Here is a 16,570-nt window from a genome sequence, read left to right as displayed (position 1 = left end):
TTAATGATATATAAATTAATTTAATATTATTAAATTATTTATATTATATAATATGACTTTAAAAAAATTATTGAACATTTTAATTATTTAATAAATTTAATATTTAAAAATATTAATTATGATTTTATACAAATATAATACTTAATGCCAAATTATTTTGTAATGAATATTTTATTATTCAACCAATATTTAAATTATATTAAATCATATATAATTGAATAATAACATATAATGTCATTATTAAAATAATTACATAAATATTTAGGCATAAACCATTTTCTTATACTAGGGTTTATTAGAAAATAACTAAATTTAGTATAAATAATTCATTTAAACAAGCAGCCACTTTTTGGTAGAGAAAATAAAAACTATGAACTGAATTTCTTTACGTAAGATTTGAGGATTTTCAAAATCAAGCTTGGAAAATAAAAAAAATCAAATTTTTTACCTGAAATTTATCATTACAAGTGAGTAAAAGTATTCTTTTAATTGGAGAAAAATATTGCAAGAATTTAGGTTAAATTATTAATTAGTCACTATATTCTAACAAAGTGATGGATTTAGTTCCTATACAATAATTTGTAAAAATTGAGTCCTTTATACTTTCAAAAATTGATGTCAGTCTAATAAGTTCAAAATTTTTTATTATCTATGCTGATATAACATTTTCTTACTAATATGGTATTGGATATAATGATGTGTTAATGTTGACATGACATTTTTATTTATTTCACAACATTCTTTTTACTACTTTAAATTATGAATCACAAAAATTTAATTCTTTTCTATCTGAAATCCAAGAAATCTATTTGTATTTTTTATCTATTTCTTTTCCAATCCTATTTAAAATCATTAGCTTACTTTAGACATTTTCATATTCACACTTATAAAATCCATGTTAGTGTTTGGTCACGCCATATTAGCACTACTATTGCATCATTTATGAAATGGCACATCATCATTACCATGTCATCAGATTAAATGTCACATTAGCAAGAAAATATCACATCAACATAGCAAAACATCATATCAATATAGATAACTAAAAAATTTTAACACATTAGACTAACATTGTCAATTTTAGAAAGTATAAGGACTTAATTTTCACAAATTATTGTAAAAGGAATAAATCCACCACTTTGCTAAATTACATAAACTAATTGTATAATTTGAGCTAAGAATTTATATTAATATTTATGAGAAAAATCTAAAAGTTTCATAGTTTTCACATCTCTTCATGATCTAGCAAAAGTTGTGCTTGCTGTGATCAATTATTTCTTAATTAAACATAATTATATGCTTGGTTTAGAGGCTAGATGGGGAAAATCCAAATTCTTATGAATTAAAAAGAAAAATTAGCTTGTAAGAACCAAGTTTCGTGTATTGTACCCGTCACTTTATTTTTGATTTTGTACCAATTTATAAAGTTTCACTATTTGAGTTATATATGGTTGGAAAGGTACATGAAAATATTTTCAAAAGAATCAAACGAAAGTGGATCCGAATTTCCTAAGTATAGATATGAATTTTTGTTGTAAAGACTGTATAAATTGCCTAACAACAATACCAAGGGCAATTTTAGAAACTTTCTTCACTTTTTCTACACTGATTTAGGTGTTGAGGTTTAAATGGATGGAAAGCCTATTAAGTATAGTTTTCAAAGCATTAAACGAATCTAAAGTTTGAATTTTGTATCTCAAGATATAATCATTTTAGCGAGTGATGTGTAAGTTGTCCAAATCAAGATTTAAGAGATTTTGGATTATTTTGTGTAGTTTCAAGTGATAAATAAATTTTAGAAAGCTAGATTGTTTATAATATGTTGAAATAATTGTTGTTAGGCCTTTTACTATTTTTAAAAGTAAATGTATGTATCCTTACACACCTTACTTGTTTTGAAACCATTTTATATGTATATTTCTTGCAAGAATTGAATATTTTATTTCATTATTTTTAATATATGAAAATAAGATCAAGCATATAATTATTTTTTGTTTGGTTTATTCATATGACGAAAATTGATTTAAATTAGTTCGCATACGACCTTACTAACGGGTTATAATAGGTAGTAATGATCATGAGAATTATTTGTCGATGCAGCCCTTATCACGGGTTATAGTATTGACTGTAGCTAATAATGATAAAACTTTATGAGTTCTAAAGATTGAATTTATGAATATTCAAATAATATTTGAAGAATGATATTTGATGGTCAATGATTTATGAACTTATAAAATTATTCGGTTTGGATATAATAATTTTTTTAACTATTTGAAAATATGATTTATTGAAATATTCGTGAATGATCTATGTGATAAATTGAAAAGGGGAAATTTTTTTTAGCTTTTAAAAATAACGTGTTTTTGTAAATAAGCCTCTAGATAATTTTAACTAGTTTTAGCCAAAAGAATAGATTTTGGAACAAAAATGCCCTTAATGAGCCATCTTCTTTTAGCCATATTCTGAATTATCGTCCAACTGCAAACACAGATAATTATTTTCCTTAAAAACATCCATTTTTTTTTGCGAAGCTTGTGTAAAACAAAATAATGTTGTATGAGATGGTTTTTCAGGGATTTTGGACATGACATGCAGATAACAGGAGAAAAGTGATATTAAATCGAACGAGGAACCGATCGTGATGAATCGAAAGCTTGGAGAATGATGTGAAACCAGAAATCTGTGATACAGTGGTGAATCGAAAGGACAAATATGTGAATCCAAAGCACGAAATTGTTGTACTGCAGCAGGCCATATGTAAGACAGCTATGGCAGGGCAGGGTTTAGAGTTTATAAAACGGCATGTTAGGAATGTGTGACACAACACGATGAGAATGTGTGGCAGGGTTGTGACAGAACAACGTTTAGAGTTTGTGACATGACATGGTTGGAATGTGTGACACGGTAGGGTTTAAGTTTGTGACACGCCATGTTGGGAATGTGTGACACAGCTGTGACACGTCAGTGTTCGGAGTTAGTGACACGTCATGGAAGAAATCTGTGAAACGCCATAGAGGGAATCTGTAGCATGCCAGAGTTTAGAGTTGGTGACACGTTATGAAGTGAATTTGTGACACGCCAGCATTTAGAGTTGGTGACACGCCATGGAGGGAATCTGTGACACACTAGCGTTCAGAGTTGGTGACATGCCATGGAGGGAATCTGTGACACGTCAACGTTCAGAGTTGGTGACACGCCATGGAGGGAATTTGTGACACCCCATGGAGGGAATCTATAACACGCCAGAGTTCAGAGTTGGTGACACACCATGGAGGGATCTATGACACCCCATGGAGGGAATCTATAACACGTCAGAGTTCAGAGTTGGTAACACGCCATGGAGGGAATTTGTGACACGCTAGCCTTTTAGAATTGGTGACATACCATGGAGAGAATCTGTGAGACGTTAGTGTTCAAAGTCGTGACTGTCACGACCCAAATTTCGGGCCATGACGAGCGCATGGGCCTAATGGACGTAGCCCACTAAGCCCAAGCAAGCCTATTTGTATGATTTGTTCATCATTTCATCATAAGTTGCTAAAGTCACATTTCATAATTTCAATTCAAAATAATGTTAACCATTGCCAACTCATAGTGGCATTACCAATCAAAATATACATGTATTGTCTAAAACATATATCTTAATAATTTACATCGGGTTTGTCTATACTCAACAAAAGGAATACTCGACTTTCAGTAGAGAGACTTGAGCGAAAGTTCAACTATTGAATGTCGAGATACCTACCAAGGAGACGAATCTATGAAGACACCTCGACCTAGTTACCGACTGCCTCTTGATCTGAAAACATGAAGTTGAAAACGGTGAGTATAAACCTAGTGAGTGAATAAGGAAGGGAACAAGCAAACGATAAGGAAGGTTTAAAGAAATCATGCTGCACTTATTTTCAAAAACAATGCAATTTAGTTTAGTTCTTATTAAAACCCTTCATTAAACCCTTAATGAGATAATCACTTGACTATAAAGGATCCATGCACAACAAAGGATTTGAAGAGTGAAAACTTTAATAGCATTCAAGCAAGTCAAGTGAAACGATGGGTCCTCGCTGCAGGGAAAAGGCATTCTCGTTATCAATTGGTCGAGGGTTTGTTAGTTGGCTGAAGGTTTCTCACTAAACCCCCCCTCATTTCAAACTTAATTAATTGATTCCTTAATGTTGGAAGTCCATGATCAATTATGGTGCTAAAAAAGTGGAGAATAGGGCAGCAACCGAACAAGGTAACAAGCAAGACAAAAAGTTTCTCGCTGTAGCAAGAATAAATCTCACTGCAGCGAGAAGCTTCAGCAAATTTCTTGATGCAGCGAGAATACATTCTCGCTGTAGAGAGAACCAAGCTAGTGTAAACCTTCCAAACTTGAGAGTTTCTCGCTGCAGCGAGAAATAGAGCAATTTAGTTAAAAGGATCTTGTTACATCAAAAAGCCATTTTCTTGTTGAATGAAAAGCAATTTGGGAACAATTAACAATACCAACATACAACACAATCACAATTATTTTCATAACTTTCTATAACACACACACACACACACACACACACACATATATATATATATATTTACATATATCATCATGCATACCATCCTGCCACACTTAGCTCAATGCAATATCATCATCATGTGTGCACTCCTTACTCGCACACTTCAACAACATCATGTGTGCACTCCTTACTTGCACACTCTAACATCATCATGTGTGCACTCCCTCCTTGCACACTTCAACATCATCACACAACATTATTCATCAATGCACAACATATATTCATATATATATATACATACCAACATAATTTAGGAGCACATGGATTCATCCTTTTACACATTTTACATTTTCACAACATCAAAACATTTTATCAAGGGCTTGTTCCTCGACACACATTTTTAAAGAAAGGTTGGATAAAATCATTCAAATGTTTCATCCAAATATATTTACATTTCCCAAAGAAATTTTGAAATGCAAGTTCACTCACCGGTATTTGTTAAATCTTTACTCAACTTCAACTTCCTCTAATGGTCCAAATGGGGCGGTGGGGCTTCGTTGGAACCTATCATCACATTAGCATCACAATTAACTCAATTCACATAACTATAAATTCTAAAAGCTATCTCTTAACTAGCTTCCAATTGCCATTAAGTGGCCATCTATTTTCACTATCCTAATCACTCTAAAATGAATGAACAACCTTAACTACAAAGCACTCACAAGTCTAATCACTAGCCATTCTTAACTCTTAAAAGTCAACTTTAATTCGCTACTCACCTTGGTAGCTTTGTAATTAAAATTCTTTCAAAAAATTTTCAAGCTATTATAGAAGCTCCATCTTTCTCTCTCTAAAACACCTAGCTAGTGAGAGCAAGTATGAAAGTAAGACTTTCCAAGGGTTATAAAGTGATAGAGTGAGAGAGCACAAAAGGTTCTATAAAAGGGTGCACAAAAGCATGAAAATTGGAGCTAGCTTGAGAGAAGTTATGGAAGTTTCAAAACAAGCTTCCATGGAGGATGAAAGAAATGTGAGATGGGAGGAAGAAGAAGAAGAAGCTACTGGAAAAAAATGATATTTATAGCCAAAGCTTATCCAATCTCTACTAAAATTATGAAAATGCCCTTAACAAGTTACCTTGTTCTCCTCCAATCCTTAGTGTAATCATTTTACTCTTTTGACGTTGAGACAAAGTCCATAATAGTCTAGAAATACTCGAGTTCATGAAAACTTAAAATTTCGATCCGAGATGAAAAATGACCATTTTGCCCATACCTTGGAAATCATCATTATTTCAATTTTTTGCATCATTTTATCCTTATTTTCATCATTCATTTATGCCTTAGGTTTACTTAGGCCTTAATAATGTTTGAAAGCATACTTCTAGGGGCTCACTAGAGAAATGATGAAATAACCCTTAGCCCGTGTTATCGCGTCTACACCTAGTTACAGCCTATAAGGGTCAAGGTCTCATAGTGACATGTCATAGAGGGAATCTGTGAGACGCTAGCGTTTAGAGTTATGACATGCCATGGAGGGAATCTATGACACACCAGCGTTTAGAGTTTGTCAGACTCTATAGAGATCCGTGACACGGTAGGGTTTAGAGTGTGTGACATGGCATGGAAATTGATGGGTGACACGACATGGTTTGAAAAAGGAAAAAAAACGGGCAAATAACGAGGAAACTGATTGGACTTCAACTGAATGGATTCAATAAATGAATATTTATAGCGAAAATTATGAGGCCATTTCATTTTATTTAAATATTTTCCAGAAATCACAAACGTTTGTGTTTTTCCTTATTCCTCATTCCCCATTCCCAATATAGCAGAGTGCTTGACTTTCTTCTTTGCAAGCTTGACGACACCACAGCAACAATGTCTGTTATCAGTGAAGAGGTCAGTCGATCTGGAAAATAAAACTTCTTTTAAAACTTTCTTCTATTCGTTGATTTTTTGTTGGGTTTGTGTGATATGTTCGTGTTTTTTCAATCTTTTTCAATTGTTATGTTTAAACTATTTTTTTTCCGATATTATGGTGTACCAAAGTTTTGAACTATAACAGATATGGCGTATAGTGGGTAAACTACTTTTTGGGGTTTTTAGGGCATTTCGTGTAACGAGTCAGTAATTACACTGATTGACGTGTCACACGTCACGGGTATTTTAGGCCAATTCATCTAAAGACACAGTAATTATAGTGATTGGCGTGTCAGCGTTGGCATGTTACTACATTTTACGTTATATGCATGGCGTGTTACCACATTTTACGTTATATGCATGGAGTGTTACCACATTTTATGTTATATACATAGCGTGTTACCACATTTTACGTTATATGTAGGGCATGTTACCCCAGTTTACGTTATATGCATGGGGTGTTACCACAGTTTACGTTATATGCGTGGTGTGTTACCACAGTTTACATTATATGCGTGGCGTGTTACCATAGTTTACGTTATATGCATGATGTGTTACCATATTTTACGATATATGCAGGGCCTGTTACCACATTCTATGTTATATGCATGGCCTGTTACCATAGTTTGCGTTATATGCATGGCGTGCTACCACAATTTACGTTATATGCGTGGCGTGTTACCATAGTTTACGTTATATGCATGGCGTGTTACCACATTCTACGTTTTATGCATGGCGTGTTATCACATTCTACTTTATATGCATGGCGTGTTACCATATTTTACATTATATGCATGGCGTGTTACCATGTTATGGGTTAACTCACTCGTGCATGTGTGCCATGTTTTGCAGATGCAGTCCACACAGCATGAGGATCTTGACAGTTTGCTTATTGTGCAGAAAGAGAAGTGGGCGTTCAATGTCGCTATTAACACCCACTGTAAGTGGTCCCAACTTTATTACATCAATAAGACCCTTCAAGAGAAAAGGGAGTATGATGTAGTGAAGCGTACATGCTTCGGGTAATTGCTGGACGTATATCCACAATGCTACTTCTCCGCTGGTCTCTTGCATAACATCATGATCCATCGAATCACTGTGACAGATTCAATGGAGCATGAGCTATGGTTTACGATTGGGAAAAGCAAGGCGCGTATATCAAAGTAGGAGTTCTGCCTTATCATTGGACTGAAGTTTGGTCGAATGCCGGATGTGTTCACACGACCGTACGAGGTTGTTGCAGACGAAATTCATGTGCGATATTGGAATGGGCAGCAGAACGTTAAGTTGTAGGCCTTGCTTGATACATTCCGCGAAGGCAACTTTCAGCGATCGGGAGACGCGACCAAGATGGCACTTATCTTGATCGCGAATAACATTTTGTTTGGTCAAGACTACCGTAGACGGGTGACGCCTTGGCTCTTCTCGTTGGTGGAGGAGATCGACGCTTAGAATGTCTTTCTATGGGGTCACTACGTTTAGAGGCTAACCTTGGACTATCTTTTGAAGGGGTTCGAAGTGCCTTCCTCGAACGTACAGAATGCTCGTTTACGGTACAACATTTATGGATTTACGTGGGTGATACAAGTACTGTCATGTAACATTTTTCATTTTCCTTTTGACATAATAATTTGTGGTTGCAATCGTTTATCATTTACGGTCTAATAATGGTTACATTTGACTTGCAGTTCTGAGCAATGGAGGCAATTTCGGCCTTGTAAAAGATAGTTGCCCCCTTTGCTCCGAAGGATGTCTACCCACTCATGTGCAGATGGGAATGCAACCAGAAGCCAAAAGACTTCTATAAGGCAGTTGAGATGTTGGAGTCATCTCAGCAGGTGAGTGAACAGTTACTAATTTCTTCTGTGAATTTGTATAATAATTTTCCCTAAAATTTAATCACAATCCCTATTTTGCAGTGGTGGGCAGTGGAAACCTTGGAGCCTAACTTGAATGAAGCCAATTGAGATTATTTTGTAGACATTGATGTCCCGTTATCTGAGGGCCACCAATGCGTGCCAATAGGGCACATGGAGGATTGGGCGGATTGGGGCTTAGGTGCGAGGGAAAATAGGAGAAACTTGAAGCACAAAAGAGCCATCAGTTCCATGAAGCGAAGGTGCACCGCCTCTGTTGTTGTCAATGAGCTTTCGTTCCCCAAGTTAATGGGGGAAGTGACGACCATGGCAATGGTAGTGAAAAGCTGATAAGGACGGTTCTAAAGGTTTGTGTTCAACAATTCCATATGTGATTATTGAATAAGATATCTATGTTTGCAGTTGGACCATACGACGATAACTCCACAACCACCGATAGATCCTCCTTAAAATCACAATGGTAACGAGGAACCTGTAAGGATGGTTATAACGGTTTGTGTTCAACAATTCCATATGTGATTATCAAATAACATATCTATGTTTGCAGTTGGACGATGCGGCGATAACTCCTCAATTGCCAATTGGTCCTGCTCAACCGTAAAGTGTTAAAGAGTCACCGGTAAGGATATTAAAGTTCTAACGGGTAATGTTCAATAATTCCATATATGATTATTGAATAACACAGTAATATATGTTATTACAATTGACCTAGTCGATAAGAGTCAATGACGGGTTGTCACGAAGCGTCAGCTATGACGGATCATGAACCGGTATGAAAAAGACATGACAGAGTTGAAGGCTTCAATTTAGTCGTTTACTCTGGCGATGCAAATGTTTGAGGACCGTGTCGTTGCTCGGATTCTAGATGGCCTGAAATCACAGGTACATTATTCTATCTTCGCTCATATATTGGTCGTTTATGTTTAGTAGGTGTAGTTCTATTTTTTGTTCTCGATTTATGGTTTGTGGTATTATATGAGCTAACGAATTTTCCCATTTGTCTCGTTATGTAGGGCGGTCCTTCATCTGACAGTGCTGGTGAGGACCACGATGATGCTAATGATGGGCACGATGATGAACCTGGTGTGCACATTCACGATGACATTGTTGATGCTAAGGGAAACCCTGTTCCTGAGGTCGATCCGGTTATTGATGCATCTGCGAGAGGGGAGGAGGACCTTCACTTAGTCATGGCGGAAGGAGAGGATCTTCCTCAGGCCGATGCATTAGTGGAACCAGCAGCAAGAGGGGACCATCTTCCTTAAAGCACTCTTAAAGCCAGCGGCTCACGGTTGTTGACAACAGAGTCATCTGATGTCCATCATAGTGTAGCAGAAATTTCAGACCCAATTGAGGCGGCTCGGGTGAAAATGGCGAGCAAATACAAGGCAAGTCCATACGTCAACCCCTTAATGAGCCATCGGGATGTAAAGAGCACAACTATTGAAGCGTACGAAGCTTTCAAGAAAGAAGAGTGCACGAGGTAAGCTCATAAATAACATTGCAAATATTGTTTTTTAATGAAACATTAATCCACCAAGGCTTTTCAAACTCATTCTGTTACATATGCAGGCGTAACGTTGAGATTTTAGGGAATCAAAGGGCTGACTTTTTCAAAACATTAGAGGATCCTAAAGAAGAAATGAGTAGTGAACATATAGACGCATGCCTCAACATACTTTATAAGTGGATGACAAGGCTAAAGTCGAAGTTGTACACTACCCATGCATGTGTGGTTGACACAATATTCTTCCTAAGTTTATTTGAAAAATTTTCAATTATGAAAATACTAAGTTTTGATTGCATTAAGTGTTAGTTAATGTATACATGCTTCACAGGACACCATCCATATGCTACACACCTCATTTCCAACTGAATATGCTTGGTCGACTATGGTAATTCTCTATGAGTTAAGGACGTACGTGGAGGTTGAGAAGCCGACATATGGGAAAAAATGGGAAGATGTCGATTTCATCCTCACACCTTGCAATGTTGGTGGGCATTGGGTGGTAGCGAAGATCGACTTGGTAAGGTGGATGATTAAGGTGGTGGACTCCGCAAGAATTTTGGATGCTAAGGATAATGGAGTGCGAATGGCTCAGATGATACCCCTTACGACATTTATGCCAATTATCTAGCACCAAGCCGATTATTTCAACAAAACACACCGGAAGACACGGGATTTGATGCCGATGCCATTGGACATTCATTTGCCAAAAGCTAAAGTGCATTGGTAGGATGATAGTGTTAGCTGCGATATGTTCATGATAGGGTACATTGATGATATCTTGCAATAAGAATCGATTAGAGTTAAGCAAAATATGATTGCAAATATGCGTCGCCAATACGCTTTAGAAATTTTTTCCAACAGTTGTGAGAGCGAACCTTGAACATATCGGCCCTTGTCTGTACATTTTTTGTATATACAATTAATTTTATTAATTTTAATATTTGTTTATTTTATACATTACTTTTTCTTTCTCAATTAAAACATACTGCCTTTAAATTTTAATACTGCAACCACGTGGCGTGTCACACAATTCAAGCATGGCGTGTCACCCTTGAAACTAGAACAAGTCAGCATGTCACGCCAAGTATCTGGTTCCATTTAGCGTGTCACCACAATTGGGCATGTCGTGTCACCCCACAATACAGCAAGAAGTCAGTGGGTCGCCACAGAAATCTGCATGCACTCAACGTGTCACGCCAAGTATCTGGTTCCACTTAGCGTGTCACCACAAGATGGGGCGTGCTGTGTCACCCCATAATACTGCAAGAAGTTAGTGTGTCACCACAGAAATCTGCATGCACTCAGCAGTCAACTTAGCATAATATATTTTTCAGAAATTTTCATCCTTATATTTCAATTTTATTTTTAAAATGTTTTAATTTAATAAAAATTAATTATTATGATTCATAGATCAAATTTGATTGGATGATCCATAAATTTTTTAAATTTGTTTGGTCAAGTCATGTGTTTTAATCTTAAATTTCATATCATATGTTTTTAATTAGTCCAAAATTTTCTCTTTCTGGACTTGCATCCTTTGAAGTAAACTCCTTGGTACAAGATTATTATTATTATTTTGTTAATTGATTGGCTTAAAGTTTTATATGGAGGTAACAGTAGAAGGACTTTGCAAGTCTATTTAGTGTTCAAAACTACAGGCAAAATGAAATGAATAATGAAATAATATATCTACAAAATTAATAAACAAAAATAAAGACTTATCTACAATAGCAAACTAACAAACACAAAATCTAAATATGAATGAATGTAAGATACTGCAAGAGCAAATTGTGACAAAGGTATTGCACATGGGTTACAGATTTAGTTAGGCCGACAAGCTGTCTTCATCCACAAGACACCCTAGTTTTCAAACATTGTCCTTTGTATTGGACAGTTGTTGTGTGTGTGACCGATTTGTTTTCAACTTTAACATGCTTTCGGTCAGCGCACTTATGGAGGCGTCGATTGACTTGGAGATGGTGCTAGATTTGTGGATGGAACTGTAAATGGTGATGGGCAAATTTGTCTGTTATGGCCGTACGTCTTGCATTGTGAACATCTCTGTGCTTGATTGCCTTCACCGGCCAATGGAATCTTTCTCCTCTTAGGTCTTCCTGCTTGGCTTTGCCAAGGTGGTGGCAAGACGACAATTTGTTTCACATGAGGGGGGATGTCCCACTCACTAGGATGGCCTACCGGGCGAATGGACCCTGCATAACCCTCCACCAAAATGGTTGTCTTATAGTAGTCAGCGTAGAATTCAATGGCTTCACGTTTGCATTTACTAAAAAATACAATGAACTCAATCTTCAAGCACAATGTAAATACTATGTCAATTAGGGTTCAAATAAGAAATAAAGATATTATGACCTTATTACTACAATGGCATGGCTGCATGGCAGTAAATCTGTTTGGAACTCACAACATGAACACATCTTTATGGACAGGTTTACAAGTTCGTCCATCTTCTCGTCTTTAACTTCGAACTCCACTTGATTGATAGGTTAACCACAAAGCGATGTGCATCATTGAACCGTTTGCTCAACTGCCTAGCAACCCAAGGGCTGAGGGGCGTGGTCACCTTGATGGCCTCCTCATACCAGTCATGGAACTAACGCTGGAACATTTCTCTGATGAACTTGATCAAAATAGTGATTGGCATTTGTCTTGCATGCTTCAAGCATGAGTTAACACATTTCGCAATGTTAGATGTCATTATTTGGTATCACCTTGCTGGTGAACAAGCACTTGCCCATCTCTCAAGGCCTATTCTCATAAGGTCAGCGTGGGCTTTCACATGAATCTACTTGAGCTGGTTCATATGTCTGTTGAAATCAAAAACCTTATAGCAATCTCGAGCAAGGGTGAAAATCATAGAAACATTGTCACGCTTGAACTTATTTTTAAAGTTCTTCTTCAAGTGGTACTTGCATAAACTGTTGTGCGCTTCTGGGTATGCATTTTGGATTACTTTCTTAATGCCGAGATGCTGATCAGAAATGAACATACCGTTTTCAGGACAACCAATCGCATCACACAGCTTGCTAAAAAACCACGTCCACGAGTCTTCGTCCTTAACATGGCCAATGCCAAAAGCAATTGGGTATACGCACTCATTCGCATCTTTGCATACAGTGACAAACAGAACACCCTTAACTTGCCTTTCAGATGTGTCGCATCAATTGCAACCGTAGGACGCATTACATCCCTAAACCCTTGAATACAAGCCCCGTATGCCTAGAAACAATATTTGAATCTTTCTGCCTCATCAGTAGCCACTGTACTAGGATTTTTCTTATTCTAACATATAAAAATATGAGGGTAATAGTTGAAATGACTCCTCCGAGGGACCAAAAACAAGCTTCTCCGCATACTCTTTCGCTTACCAGGCCTTACCATACAATCATTCCAATCCCCATTAAACCCTCATCTAAGCAATTATGTCCTTAGGTCTTAATGCTACTCCATTAGCCTGAAGCTTGTGTGACATAAGTTCACCAATTATCTTCGCACTTGCGGTTGCAAATCACCCTTGTAAACCATCGACAGTACATGTGTGTACTTTATGGAACGTTTGAACTTGCCAATATTCTCCTCTTTCAAGTAACTTCGTTGCACGCACACTGAACTTGCATGCCTTGTCCTTGCAACCAACCTCATAACGAGCTTTACATGACCTTTTTACTCTTATCCCAAATTGCTCTTTTAGAGCCAACATGTTCAAAGCTCGTTTCAACTCGACTTTCGAGGAAAATATTCTTCCTTTGCATAAGCGTTCATCGGCACATATCGACTCGTCAATTGTAATTGTTTGGAAGGAGAACCTTTCTGCACATGAAATTACCCATGTATGAGATATCCCTACATTTCCCTTTTCCAGATAAATGTCATAGAGCAATGCTCCAAGGGAACGAATCCCGTTCTCATCAACGATGGGGTTGTTGTATATAGGGTCATCACGTTGAACATTTCCTCCATCAACAGCTCTAACAAGTTCCGTTTCGCCTTCAACATTATTGCAAATTGGAATGTCACTATCATAAAGCTAGTTCTCGTTTGAACTCTCATCATGCCATTCATTAGGCCCATCATCTGAATTGTCATAAAATCTATCTTCACTAGTAGGGAACAAATCCTCATTTCCTTCATCACATGTAGTGTTATCCTCGAGTGTCGTAGTGTCACCCTCCAATCTCACAGTGTTGTACTTAAGTGTCGCATTCTCATTTGAAAATGTCATTACATCCTGTACAGTTTCACCTGATCGTTGCATTTGTTGGACAAAAGTAACTAATTGGTTAGATGCACATCCTGATCGAAATTGTGCAGCCAACTATTCTGTGAATGTCGTGTGTCTATCGGGCTGCACAAACTCTTGTGCATACGTCAATTGCCATTATTGTGGGTTACGGACCGAAATGCTATGGTACATATGAAGCATTGTATATCTCATTTTGATTGAGTTGATTACCATGTTGTTTAGCTTCTTCATGTGACATAACATTTGTTTGGCGTCCCTTAATGCTGACATACATAGCCAGAACATTCCTTTGTTCTAGCAAAATTAATGCAACATCCTCATCGTCCTTGATAATTGGTTGTGATAGCTCTCCAGGTGTACTAATCAATGCATGTAACTCAATCTCGTCAATTTTTGAATTTACCCGAACAACATCTTCAACCAGCTTCATCAATCCCACAAACGACAAATCACTCCTAACCCCTCGCATTCGTGACTGCCCACTATTGTAAATGCCATCCACCCACTGATCACCGTGTCTTATCACAAGTTGCACAATTGGAACCCCACTGAAATTTTGAAACAATAATAATTTGTCAATCATTTAACACATTGCATGACATGCCGTTTTCTAGAATTTGTCAGTCATGTTATAACACGCCATGCATACAACGTATAATGTGGTAACACACCATGCACATAACGTAGAATGTGGTAACACGCCATGCATATAACATAGAATGTGGTAACACGCCATGCATATAACATTAAATGTGGTAACACGCCATGCATATAAGGTAGAATGTGGTAACACGCCATGCATATAATGTAAAATGTGGTAACACGCCATGCATATAACACCAACGCTGACACGCCAATCACTATAATTACTGTGTCCTTACACGAACTGGCATAAAATACCCATGGCATGTGACACGTCAATCAGTGTAATTATTGACTTGTTACATGAACTGTCCTAAAATAACCAATGTCGTGGCACGCTAAAATAACGTTAACACATGTTATAGATGCAGGGCGTGTAACAACTCTGGGCAATGTTTCTAATCCATGTTCTAATTTGCACCAAATGTTTCAGAAATTTAAGTGTTGCAGCAATAAACCCAAACCCAATAGCATACCTTGATGTCATATCTGCTATAGGGTCTGTTAATTTACGACAATATGGCCAGATGTCGAGAGATAGACCACAACCCGATGACGATGGTGCTCAATAGAAAGTTGACAGAACTCAAACAGTTCAGAAAGCTGATGACGATGGTGCTCAACAGAGAGTTGGCAGAGTTAAGACAGTTCAGAAAGTTGAGAGAGAAAGATGACCGAGCTCAAATAGTTGAGCATTTTTTTTATTTCTTCTATTTTCCCTCTAGCGGAAGGGAGATATCGAGACCTTAATTTGAACCAATATTTTTAAGGGTATTTTGGTCTACTCATGCTTCTTTTTGGCTAGAAACAGATAACTTTATATGGGTGGTTATTTCTGAAATTACCTTATCACGAAGTCTATTTCTCACAATTTCCTCTATTGAAAAATGATGCTTGATTTGGTAAGGTGTGTGTCGCTATACTTATTGAATTATGGTTACTCAATCCATTATTTACATTATTGCAAATGACAAAAGATGAGTACTTTAGACTTATTGTTAAAATTTTGATTTTTGGAGTTCTTTATGGATAATTTAAGTGAATTTTTTATCATGATTTAAATTGTAACTCATTGGAGTTTAGTATGAATTATTAAAGTTGACATGAGAGATAAAAATTTTCAAATCTTGAGATATTTGTTGATAATTTTGATTTCAATCTTACACTTGAGATGAATGGACGTTTTCATTCGAAGAAGATATTTGCTCAATTTGGTTTGACTTTGGGTTTTTTTTTTTTGAAAAGAAATTCTTAAACTTGTTTATAAGAATTGATATTTTGAGTGATCTTTTTTAAGTTCGAACATTAAGCTTCTATTTTAGAGTGTTATGACTTTGTTAATGTCCAAATAATAAATTTGTGATATTAGTTTCTAATTGAGCTACAATTCGAGACTCATTAGAATAATACTTTATTAGAAAACATTTCTTCTCATGGTATAAGTGTTGGTCTCAATGGAGTGTTAGAGGGGGGTGAATAGCACTAAAAATTTTGAAGGTAGCTTTTTGAACTTGAAGAGCTCTTCATCAAATATAAGATAAAAGGTCTAAAACTAGTTAAAGTTAAAAGACACTAAGTAAAGAAAGGTAGAGAGAAATGAACAATACTCAAGTATTTATAATGGTTCAGCTCCCTTGACTTACATCCACTACTTTGATCTCCCAATCAAGGATTTTAAGGCCAACTTCACTAAACCAATGGAATTAATAGCTTTTATTGAGCTTTACAAGATGAGCTTCTAACCCAAGCTCTAATCCTTTACAACAAGTCTTAGAGTGCTTCCTACTCTCTAATTAACCAAAAAAAAAAATCACCCTTATTGATCTAAGATAAATATAATCAAGCTCAAATACTTTTACAAG

Source organism: Theobroma cacao, chromosome 10, assembly GCF_000208745.1.
Source record: "Theobroma cacao cultivar B97-61/B2 chromosome 10, Criollo_cocoa_genome_V2, whole genome shotgun sequence".
NCBI lineage: Eukaryota > Viridiplantae > Streptophyta > Magnoliopsida > Malvales > Malvaceae > Theobroma > Theobroma cacao.
Note: the sequence above shows the minus strand (reverse complement) of the source record.